Source organism: Oncorhynchus keta, unplaced genomic scaffold (assembly GCF_023373465.1).
Source record: "Oncorhynchus keta strain PuntledgeMale-10-30-2019 unplaced genomic scaffold, Oket_V2 Un_scaffold_16992_pilon_pilon, whole genome shotgun sequence".
Taxonomy (NCBI): domain Eukaryota; kingdom Metazoa; phylum Chordata; class Actinopteri; order Salmoniformes; family Salmonidae; genus Oncorhynchus; species Oncorhynchus keta.
The window spans coordinates 55,001-68,104 of record NW_026290815.1 but is presented as its reverse complement, the minus strand read 5'-3'; the positions used below and the strand labels follow the sequence as shown (position 1 = coordinate 68,104).

The window sequence follows — 13,104 nt, the reverse complement described above, 5'->3', positions numbered from 1 at the left end:
GCCAACCCAACCCCAGTCACCTGACAGCCAACCCAACCCCAGTCACCTGCCAGCCAACCCAACCCCAGTCACCTGACAGCCAACCCAACCCCAGTCACCTGTCAGCCAACCCAACCCCAGTCACCTGCCAGCCAACCCAACCCCAGGTCACCTGCCAGCCAACCCAACCCCAGTCACCTGCCAGCCAACCCAACCCAACAGTCACCTGACAGCCAACCCAACCCCAGTCACCTGCCAGCCAACCCAACCCCAGTCACCTGCCAGCCAACCAACAACCCCCAGTCACCTGCCAGCCAACCCAACCCAACCCCAGTCACCTGCCAGCCAACCCAACCCCCCAGTCACCTGACAGCCAACCCAACCCCAGTCACCTGACAGCCAACCCAACCCCAGTCACCTGCCAGCCAACCCAACCCCAGGTCACCTGACAGCCAACCCAACCCCAGTCACCTGCCAGCCAACCCAACCCCAGGTCACCTGACAGCCAACCCAACCCAACCCCAGTCACCTGCCAGCCAACCCAACCCAACCCCAGTCACCTGCCAGCCAACCCAACCCCAGTCACCTGCCAGCCAACCCAACCCAACCCCAATCACCTGACAGCCAACCCAACCCCAGTCACCTGCCAGCCAACCCAACCCCAGTCACCTGACAGCCAACCCCAGTCACCTGCCAGCCAACCCAACCCCAGTCACCTGCCAGCCAACCCAACCCCAGTCACCTGCCAGCCAACCCAACCCCAGTCACCTGCCAGCCAACCCAACCCCGGTCACCTGCCAGCCAACCCAACCCCAGTCACCTGCCAGCCAACCCAACCCCAGTCACCTGCCAGCCAACCCAACCCCGGTCACCTGACAGCCAACCCAACTCCGGTCACCTGACAGCCCCAACCCAACCCCAGTCACCTGCCAGCCAACCCAACCCCAGTCACCTGCCAGCCAACCCAACCCCGGTCACCTGACAGCCAACCCAACCCAACCCCAGTCACCTGCCAGCCAACCCAACCCCAGTCACCTGCCAGCCAACCCAACCCCAGTCACCTGCCAGCCAACCCAACCCCAGTCACCTGACAGCCAACCCAACCCAACCCCAGTCACCTGCCAGCCAACCCAACCCCGGTCACCTGACAGCCAACCCAACCCAACCCCAGTCACCTGCCAGCCAACCCAACCCCCGTCACCTGACAGCCAACCCAACCCAACCCCAGTCACCCGCCAGCCAACCCAACCCCAGTCACCTGACAGCCAACCCAACCCCGGTCACCTGACAGCCAACCCAACCCAACCCCAGTCACCCGCCAGCCAACCCAACCCAGTCACCCGCCAGCCAACCCAACCCCAGTCACCCGCCAGCCAACCCAACCCCGGTCACCTGCCAGCCAACCCAACCCCGGTCACCTGCCAGCCAACCCAACCCCAGTCACCTGACAGCCAACCCAACCCCGGTCACCTGACAGCCAACCCAACCCAACCCCAGTCACCCGCCAGCCAACCCAACCCCAGTCACCTGCCAGCCAACACAACCCCAGTCACCTGACAGCCAACCCAACCCCAGTCACCTGACAGCCAACCCAACCCCAGTCACCTGACAGCCAACCCAACCCCAGTCACCTGACAGCCAACCCAACCCCAGTCACCTGCCAGCCAACCCAACCCCAGTCACCTGACAGCCAACCCAACCCCACCAGTCACCTGACAGCCAACCCAACCCCCCCAGTCACCTGACAGCCAACCCAACCCAAGTCACCTGCCAGCCAACCCAACCCCAGTCACCTGCCAGCCAACCCAACCCCAGTCACCTGCCAGCCAACCCAACCCCAGTCACCTGCCAGCCAACCCAACCCAACCCCAGTCACCTGACAGCCAACCCAACCCCAGTCACCTGACAGCCAACCCAGCCCCGGTCACCTGACAGCCAACCCAACCCCAGTCACCTGCCAGCCAACCCAACCCCGGTCACCTGACAGCCAACCCAACCCCCAGTCACCTGCCAGCCAACCCAACCCCCGGTCACCTGACAGCCAACCCAACCCCAGTCAACCCCAGTCACCTGCCAGCCAACCCAACCCCAGTCACCTGCCAGCCAACCCAACCCCAGTCACCTGCCAGCCAACCCAACCCCAGTCACCTGCCAGCCAACCCAACCCCAGTCACCTGCCAGCCAACCCAACCCCAGTCACCTGCCAGCCAACCCAACCCCAGTCACCTGACAGCCAACCCAACCCCAGTCACCTGACAGCCAACCCAACCCCAGTCACCTGACAGCCAACCCAACCCCAGTCACCTGACAGCCAACCCAACCCCAGTCACCTGACAGCCAACCCAACCCCAGTCACCTGCCAGCCAACCCAACCCCAGTCACCTGACAGCCAACCCAACCCAACCCCAGTCACCTGCCAGCCAACCCAACCCCGGTCACCTGACAGTCAACCCAACCCAACCCCAGTCACCCGCCAGCCAACCCAACCCCAGTCACCTGACAGCCAACCCAACCCCAGTCACCTGACAGCCAACCCAACCCCGGTCACCTGACAGCCAACCCAACCCTGGTCACCTGACAGCCAACCCAACCCCAGTCACCTGACAGCCAACCCAACCCCAGTCACCTGACAGCCAACCCAACCCCGGTCACCTGCCAGCCAACCCAACCCCGGTCACCCACCAGCCAACCCAACCCCAGTCACCCGCCAGCCAACCCAACTCCAGTCACCCGCCAGCCAACCCAACCCCAGTCACCCGCCAGCCAACCCAACCCCAGTCACCTGCCAGCCAACCCAACCCCAGTCACCTGCCAGTCAAGCCAACCCAACCCCAGTCACCTGCCAGTCAAGCCAACCCAACCCCAGTCACCTGCCAGCCAAGCCAACCCAACCCCAGTCACCTGCCAGCCAACCCAACCCAACCCCAGTCACCTGCCAGCCAACCCAACCCCGGTCACCTGACAGCCAACCCAACCCCAGTCACCTGCCAGCCAACCCAACCCCGGTCACCTGACAGCCAACCCAACCCCAGTCACCTGCCAGCCAACCCAACCCCGGTCACCTGACAGCCAACCCAACCCAACCCCAGTCACCTGCCAGCCAACCCAACCCAACCCCAGTCACCTGCCAGCCAACCCAACCCCAGTCACCTGCCAGCCAACCCAACCCAAATCACCTGACAGCCAACCCAACCCCAGTCACCTGCCAGCCAACCCAACCCAACCCCAGTCACCTGACAGCCAACCCCAGTCACCTGCCAGCCAACCCAACCCCAGTCACCTGCCAGCCAACCCAACCCCAGTCACCTGCCAGCCAACCCAACCCCAGTCACCTGCCAGCCAACCCAACCCCAGTCACCTGCCAGCCAACCCAACCCCAGTCACCTGCCAGCCAACCCAACCCCAGTCACCTGCCAGCCAACCCAACCCCAGTCACCTGCCAGCCAACCCAAACCCAGTCACCTGCCAGCCAACCCAACCCCGGTCACCTGACAGCCAACCCAACTCCGGTCACCTGACAGCAAACCCAACCCAACCCCAGTCACCTGCCAGCCAACCCAACCCCAGTCACCTGCCAGCCAACCCAACCCCGGTCACCTGACAGCCAACCCAACCCAACCCCAGTCACCTGCCAGCCAACCCAAACCCGGTCACCTGACAGCCAACCCAACACCAGTCACCTGACAGCCAACCCAACCCTGGTCACCTGACAGCCAACCCAACCCAACCCCAGTCACCCGCCAGCCAACCCAACCCCAGTCACCTGCCAGCCAACCCAACCCCAGTCACCTGCCAGCCAACACAACCCCAGTCACCTGCCAGTCAACCCAACCCAACCCAACCCCAGTCACCTGCCAGCCAACCCAACCCCAGTCACCTGCCAGCCAACCCAACCCCGGTCACCTGACAGCCAACCCAACCCCAGTCACCTGACAGCCAACCCAACCCCGGTCACCTGACAGCCAACCCAACCCCAGTCACCTGACAGCCAACCCAACCCCAGTCACCTGCCAGCCAACCCAACCCCGGTCACCTGACAGCCAACCCAACCCCACCAGTCACCTGACAGCCAACCCAACCCCAGTCACCTGACAGCCAACCCAACCCAACCCCAGTCACCCGCCAGCCAACCCAACCCCAGTCACCTGCCAGCCAACCCAACCCCAGTCACCTGCCAGCCAACCCAACCCCAGTCACCTGCCAGTCAACCCAACCCAACCCAACCCCAGTCACCTGCCAGCCAACCCAACCCCAGTCACCTGCCAGCCAACCCAACCCCAGTCACCTGCCAGCCAACCCAACCCCGTCACCTGCCAGCCAACCCAACCCCAGTCACCTGCCAGTCAACCCAACCCAACCCCAGTCACCTGACAGCCAACCCAACCCCAGTCACCTGACAGCCAACCCAGCCCCGGTCACCTGACAGCCAACCCAACCCCAGTCACCTGCCAGCCAACCCAACCCCGGTCACCTGACAGCCAACCCAACCCAACACCAGTCACCTGACAGCCAACCCAACCCCGGTCACCTGACAGCCAACCCAACCCAACCCCAGTCACCCGCCAGCCAACCCAACCCCAGTCACCTGCCAGCCAACCCAACCCCAGTCACCTGCCAGCCAACCCAACCCCAGTCACCTGCCAGTCAACCCAACCCAACCCCAGTCACCTGCCAGCCAACCCAACCCCAGTCACCTGCCAGCCAACCCAACCCCCCCAGTCACCTGACAGCCAACCCAACCCCAGTCACCTGACAGCCAACCCAACCCCAGGTCACCTGACAGCCAACCCAACCCCAGTCACCTGACAGCCAACCCAACCCCAGTCACCTGACAGCCAACCCAACCCCAGTCACCTGACAGCCAACCCAACCCCAGTCACCTGCCAGCCAACCCAACCCCGGTCACCTGACAGCCAACCCAACCCAACCCCAGTCACCTGCCAGCCAACCCAACCCCGGTCACCTGACAGTCAACCCAACCCAACCCCAGTCACCCGCCAGCCAACCCAACCCCAGTCACCTGACAGCCAACCCAACCCCAGTCACCCGCCAGCCAACCCAACTCCAGTCACCCGCCAGCCAACCCAACCCCAGTCACCCGCCAGCCAACCCAACCCCGTCACCTGCCAGCCAACCCAACCCCAGTCACCTGCCAGTCAAGCCAACCCAACCCCAGTCACCTGCCAGTCAAGCCAACCCAACCCCAGTCACCTGCCAGCCAAGCCAACCCAACCCCAGTCACCTGCCAGCCAACCCAACCCAACCCCAGTCACCTGCCAGCCAACCCAACCCCGGTCACCTGACAGCCAACCCAACCCCAGTCACCTGCCAGCCAACCCAACCCCGGTCACCTGACAGCCAACCCAACCCCAGTCACCTGCCAGCCAACCCAACCCCGGTCACCTGACAGCCAACCCAACCCAACCCCAGTCACCTGCCAGCCAACCCAACCCAACCCCAGTCACCTGCCAGCCAACCCAACCCAACCCCAATCACCTGACAGCCAACCCAACCCCAGTCACCTGCCAGCCAACCCAACCCAACTCACCTGCCAGCCAACCCCAGTCACCTGCCAGCCAACCCAACCCCAGTCACCTGCCAGCCAACCCAACCCCAGTCACCTGCCAGCCAACCCAACCCCAGTCACCTGCCAGCCAACCCAAACCCGGTCACCTGCCAGCCAACCCAACCCCGGTCACCTGCCAGCCAACCCAACCCCGGTCACCTGCCAGCCAACCCAACCCCGGTCACCTGCCAGCCAACCCAACCCCGGTCACCTGACAGCCAACCCAACTCCGGTCACCTGACAGCAAACCCAACCCAACCCCAGTCACCTGCCAGCCAACCCAACCCCAGTCACCTGCCATCCAACCCAACCCCGGTCACCTGACAGCCAACCCAACCCAACCCCAGTCACCTGCCAGCCAACCCAAACCCGGTCACCTGACAGCCAACCCAACACCAGTCACCTGACAGCCAACCCAACCCTGGTCACCTGACAGCCAACCCAACCCAACCCCAGTCACCCGCCAGCCAACCCAACCCCAGTCACCTGCCAGCCAACACAACCCCAGTCACCTGCCAGTCAACCCAACCCAACCCCAGTCACCTGCCAGCCAACCCAACCCCAGTCACCTGCCAGCCAACCCAACCCCGGTCACCTGACAGCCAACCCAACCCCAGTCACCTGACAGCCAACCCAACCCCAGTCACCTGACAGCCAACCCAACCCCGGTCACCTGACAGCCAACCCAACCCCAGTCACCTGCCAGCCAACCCAACCCCGGTCACCTGACAGCCAACCCAACCCAACACCAGTCACCTGACAGCCAACCCAACCCCGGTCACCTGACAGCCAACCCAACCCAACCCCCAGTCACCCGCCAGCCAACCCAACCCCAGTCACCTGCCAGCCAACCCAACCCCAGTCACCTGCCAGCCAACCCAACCCCAGTCACCTGCCAGCCAACCCAACCCAACCCAACCCCAGTCACCTGCCAGCCAACCCAACCCCAGTCACCTGCCAGCCAACCCAACCCCGGTCACCTGACAGCCAACCCAACCCCAGTCACCTGACAGCCAACCCAACCCCGGTCACCTGACAGCCAACCCAACCCCGGTCACCTGACAGCCAACCCAACCCCAGTCACCTGACAGCCAACCCAACCCCAGTCACCTGCCAGCCAACCCAACCCCGGTCACCTGACAGCCAACCCAACCCAACCCCAGTCACCTGCCAGCCAACCCAACCCGGTCACCTGACAGCCAACCCAACCCCAGTCACCTGACAGCCAACCCAACCCCGGTCACCTGACAGCCAACCCAACCCCAGTCACCTGCCAGCCAACCGCAGTCACCTGCCAGCCAACCCAACCCCGGTCACCTGACAGCCAACCCAACCCCAGTCACCTGACAGCCAACCCAACCCCGGTCACCTGACAGCCAACCCAACCCCGGTCACCTGACAGCCAACCCAACCCCAGTCACCTGACAGCCAACCCAACCCCAGTCACCTGCCAGCCAACCCAACCCCGGTCACCTGACAGCCAACCCAACCCCAGTCACCTGACAGCCAACCCAACCCCGGTCACCTGACAGCCAACCCAACCCCAGTCACCTGACAGCCAACCCAACCCCAGTCACCTGCCAGCCAACCCAACCCCGGTCACCTGACAGCCAACCCAACCCAACCCCAGTCACCTGCCAGCCAACCCAACCCCAGTCACCTGCCAGCCAACCCAACCCCAGTCACCTGCCAGCCAACCCAACCCCAGTCACCTGCCAGCCAACCCAACCCCAGTCACCTGCCAGTCAACCCAACCCAACCCCAGTCACCTGCCAGCCAACCCAACCCCAGTCACCTGCCAGCCAACCCAACCCCCGGTCACCTGACAGCCAACCCAACCCCAGTCACCTGACAGCCAACCCAACCCCGGTCACCTGACAGCCAACCCAACCCCAGTCACCTGACAGCCAACCCAACCCCGGTCACCTGACAGTCAACCCAACCCAACCCCGGTCACCTGACAGCCAACCCAACCCAACCCCAGTCACCTGCCAGCCAACCCAACCCCGGTCACCTGACAGTCAACCCAACCCAACCCCAGTCACCCGCCAGCCAACCCAACCCCAGTCACCTGACAGCCAACCCAACCCCGGTCACCTGACAGTCAACCCAACCCAACCCCAGTCACCCGCCAGCCAACCCAACCCCAGTCACCTGACAGCCAACCCAACCCCGGTCACCCACCAGCCAACCCAACCCCAGTCACCCACCAGCCAACCCAACCCCGGTCACCCGCCAGCCAACCCAACCCCGGTCACCTGCCAGCCAACCCAACCCCAGTCACCTGCCAGCCAACCCAACCCAAGTCACCTGCCAGCCAACCCAACCCAAGTCACCTGCCAGCCAACCCAACCCCAGTCACCTGCCAGTCAAGCCAACCCCAGTCACCTGCCAGCCAAGCCAACCCAACCCCAGTCACCTGCCAGCCAACCCAACCCCGGTCACCTGCCAGCCAACCCAACCCAACCCCAGTCACCTGCCAACCAACCCAACCCCAGTCACCTGCCAGCCAACCCAACCCAACCCCAGTCACCTGCCAGCCAACCCAACCCCCCCAGTCACCTGCCAGCCAACCCAACCCCAGTCACCTGCCAGCCAACCCAACCCAACCCCAATCACCTGACAGCCAACCCAACCCCAGTCACCTGCCAGCCAACCCAACCCAACCCCAGTCACCTGACAGCCAACCCCAGTCACCTGCCAGCCAACCCAACCCCAGTCACCTGCCAGCCAACCCAACCCCAGTCACCTGCCAGCCAACCCAACCCCAGTCACCTGCCAGCCAACCCCAGTCACCTGCCAGCCAACCCAACCCCAGTCACCTGCCAGCCAACCCAACCCCAGTCACCTGCCAGCCAACTCAACCCCAGTCACCTGCCAGCCAACTCAACCCCAGTCACCTGCCAGCCAACCCAAACCCAGTCACCTGCCAGCCAACCCAACCCCGGTCACCTGCCAGCCAACCCAACCCCGGTCACCTGCCAGCCAACCCAACCCCAGTCACCTGCCAGCCAACCCAACCCCAGTCACCTGCCAGCCAACCCAACCCCAGTCACCTGCCAGCCAACCCAACCCCAGTCACCTGACAGCCAACCCAACCCAACCCCAGTCACCTGCCAGCCAACCCAACCCCAGTCACCTGCCAGCCAACCCAACCCCAGTCACCTGCCAGCCAACCCAACCCCAGTCACCTGCCAGCCAACCCAACCCCAGTCACCTGCCAGCCAACACAACCCCAGTCACCTGCCAGTCAACCCAACCCAACCCCAGTCACCTGCCAGCCAACCCAACCCCAGTCACCTGCCAGCCAACCCAACCCCAGTCACCTGCCAGCCAACCCAACCCCGGTCACCTGACAGCCAACCCAACCCCAGTCACCTGACAGCCAACCCAACCCCGGTCACCTGACAGCCAACCCAACCCCGGTCACCTGACAGCCAACCCAACCCCAGTCACCTGACAGCCAACCCAAGTCACCTGCCATCCAACCCAACCCCAGTCACCTGACAGCCAACCCAACCCCAGTCACCTGCCAGCCAACCCAACCCCGGTCACCCGCCAGCCAACCCAACCCCGGTCACCCGCCAGCCAACCCAACTCCAGTCACCCGCCAGCCAACCCAACCCCGGTCACCTGCCAGCCAACCCAACCCAAGTCACCTGCCAGCCAACCCAACCCCAATCACCTGCCAGTCAAGCCAAGCCCGGTCACCCGCCAGCCAACCCAACCCCGGTCACCTGACAGCCAACCCAACCCCGGTCACCTGACAGCCAACCCAACCCCAGTCACCTGACAGCCAACCCAAGTCACCTGCCATCCAACCCAACCCCGGTCACCTGACAGCCAACCCAACCCCAGTCACCTGCCAGCCAACCCAACCCCGGTCACCCGCCAGCCAACCCAACCCCGGTCACCCGCCAGCCAACCCAACTCCAGTCACCCGCCAGCCAACCCAACCCCGGTCACCTGCCAGCCAACCCAACCCAAGTCACCTGCCAGCCAACCCAACCCCAGTCACCTGCCAGCCAACCCAACCCCAGTCACCTGCCAGCCAACCCAACCCCAGTCACCTGCCAGCCAACCCAACCCCGGTCACCCGCCAGCCAACCCAACCCCGGTCACCCGCCAGCCAACCCAACTCCAGTCACCCGCCAGCCAACCCAACCCCAGTCACCTGCCAGCCAACCCAACCCAAGTCACCTGCCAGCCAACCCAACCCCAGTCACCTGCCAGCCAACCCAACCCCAGTCACCTGCCAGCCAACCCAACCCCAGTCACCTGCCAGCCAACCCAACCCCAGTCACCTGCCAGCCAACCCAACCCACCTGCCAGCCAACCCAACCCCAATCACCTGCCAGTCAAGCCAAGCCAACCCCAGTCACCTGCCAGCCAAGCCAACCCAACCACAGTCACCTGCCAGCCAACCCAACCCCAGTCACCTGCCAGCCAACCCAAGTCACCTGCCAGCCAACCCAACCCAACCCCAGTCACCTGCCAGCCAACCCAACCCAACCCCAGTCACCTGCCAGCCAACCCAACCCAACCCCAGTCACCTGCCAGCCAACCCAACCCAACCCCAGTCACCTGCCAGCCAACCCAACCCAACCCCAGTCACCTGCCAGCCAACCCAACCCAACCCCAGTCACCTGCCAGCCAACCCAACCCCAGTCACCTGCCAGCCAACCCAACCCCAGTCACCTGCCAGCCAACCCAACCCCCAGTCACCTGCCAGCCAACCCAACCCCAGTCACCTGCCAGCCAACCCAACCCCAGTCACCTGCCAGCCAACCCAACCCCAGTCACCTGCCAGCCAACCCAACCCCAGTCACCTGCCAGCCAACCCAACCCCAGTCACCTGCCAGCCAACCCAACCCCAGTCACCTGCCAGCCAACCCAACCCCAGTCACCTGCCAGCCAACCCAACCCCAGTCACCTGCCAGCCAACCCAACCCCAGTCACCTGCCAGCCAACCCAACCCCGGTCACCTGACAGCCAACCCAACCCAACCCCAGTCACCTGACAGCCAACCCAACCCCAGTCACCTGCCAGCCAACCCAACCCCAGTCACCTGCCAGCCAACCCAACCCCAGTCACCTGCCAGCCAACCCAACCCCAGTCACCTGCCAGCCAACACAACCCCAGTCACCTGCCAGTCAACCCAACCCAACCCCAGTCACCTGCCAGCCAACCCAACCCCAGTCACCTGCCAGCCAACCCAACCCCAGTCACCTGCCAGCCAACCCAACCCCGGTCACCTGACAGCCAACCCAACCCCAGTCACCTGACAGCCAACCCAACCCCGGTCACCTGACAGCCAACCCAACCCCAGTCACCTGCCAGCCAACCCAACCCCAGTCACCTGCCATCCAACCCAAGTCACCTGCCATCCAACCCAACCCCGGTCACCTGACAGCCAACCCAACCCCAGTCACCTGCCAGCCAACCCAACCCCGGTCACCCGCCAGCCAACCCAACCCCGGTCACCCGCCAGCCAACCCAACCCCAGTCACCGGCCAGCCAACCCAACCCCGGTCACCTGCCAGCCAACCCAACCCAGTCACCTGCCAGCCAACCCCCAACCCCAGTCACCTGCCAGCCAACCCAACCCCAGTCACCTGCCAGCCAACCCAACCCCGGTCACCTGCCAGCCAACCCAACCCCAGTCACCCGCCAGCCAACCCAACCCCAGTCACCCGCCAGCCAACCCAACCCCAGTCACCTGCCAGCCAACCCAACCCCGGTCACCTGCCAGCCAACCCAACCCAAGTCACCTGCCAGCCAACCCAACCCCAGTCACCTGCCAGCCAACCCAACCCCAGTCACCTGCCAGCCAACCCAACCCCAGTCACCTGCCAGCCAACCCAACCCCAGTCACCTGCCAGCCAACCCAACCCACCTGCCAGCCAACCCAACCCCAATCACCTGCCAGTCAAGCCAAGCCAACCCCAGTCACCCCAGTCAGCCAAGCCAACCCAACCACAGTCACCTGCCAGCCAACCCAACCCCAGTCACCTGCCAGCCAACCCAACCCCGGTCACCTGCCAGCCAACCCAACCCAACCCCAGTCACCTGCCAGCCAACCCAACCCAACCCCAGTCACCTGCCAGCCAACCCAACCCAACCCCAGTCACCTGCCAGCCAACCCAACCCAACCCCAGTCACCTGCCAGCCAACCCAACCCAACCCCAGTCACCTGCCAGCCAACCCAACCCCAGTCACCTGCCAGCCAACCCAACCCCAGTCACCTGCCAGCCAACCCAACCCCAGTCACCTGCCAGCCAACCCAACCCCAGTCACCTGCCAGCCAACCCAACCCCAGTCACCTGCCAGCCAACCCAACCCCAGTCACCTGCCAGCCAACCCAACCCCAGTCACCTGCCAGCCAACCCAACCCCAGTCACCTGCCAGCCAACCCAACCCCAGTCACCTGCCAGCCAACCCAACCCCAGTCACCTGCCAGCCAACCCAACCCCAGTCACCTGCCAGCCAACCCAACCCCAGTCACCTGCCAGCCAACCCAACCCCGGTCACCTGACAGCCAACCCAACCCCAGTCACCTGACAGCCAACCCAACCCCAGTCACCTGCCAGCCAACCCAACCCAACCCCAGTCACCTGCCAGCCAACCCAACCCAACCCCAGTCACCTGCCAGCCAACCCAACCCAACCCCAGTCACCTGCCAGCCAACCCAACCCAACCCCAGTCACCTGCCAGCCAACCCAACCCCAGTCACCTGCCAGCCAACCCAACCCCAGTCACCTGCCAGCCAACCCAACCCCAGTCACCTGCCAGCCAACCCAACCCCAGTCACCTGCCAGCCAACCCAACTCCAGTCACCTAAATCTTCTGTCTTGCCCATTCACCCTCTGAATGGCAAACATTCACAATCCATGTCTCAATTGTTTCAAGGCTTAAAAATCTCCTCCCCTTCATCTACACTGATTGAAATGGATTTAACAAGTGACATAAATAAGGGATCATATCTTTCACCTGGATTCACCTGGTCAGTCTGTGTCATGGAAAGAGCAGGTGTTCTTAACGTTTTGTATACTCAGTGTATATGTCATTATGATGGTGAAAAATTGAATTACTCCTGTGAATATCAATAAAGTTGATTCAAACTCACCTTGATTTCCCCTGTGAGTATCAATAAAGTTGATTCAAACTCACCTTGATTTCCCCTGTGAGTATCAATAAAGTTGATTCAAACTGACCTTGATTTCCCCTGTGAGTATCAATAAAGTTGATTCAAACTGACCTTGATTTCCCTTGTGAGTATCAATAAAGTTTATTCAAACTGACCTTGATTTCCCCTGTGAGTATCAATAAAGTTGATTCAAACTGACCTTGGTTTTTGCTGTACTGCAGTTTAGGCAGCTGAGCGATGATGAAGAGGAAGTTGACCATAGGAAAGTAAGGCAGGCGCTTGGTTTTTGCTGTAGATCTACAGTTTAGAACAGGTGACTTTAGAGATGAAGAGTAGATCTAACATATAGAACAGGAAGTAAGGCAGGTGCTGGGTTGTAATGTAGATCTACAACATATAGAACAGGTGACGT

The 13,104-nt window shown here is 63.1% G+C and overlaps 1 pseudogene; it reads right to left on the bottom strand.

The window, feature by feature from the left end:
* Positions 1-13,104, bottom strand: part of LOC118382337 (WASH complex subunit 5-like) — a 67,102-nt pseudogene that overhangs the window by 4,691 nt on the left and 49,307 nt on the right.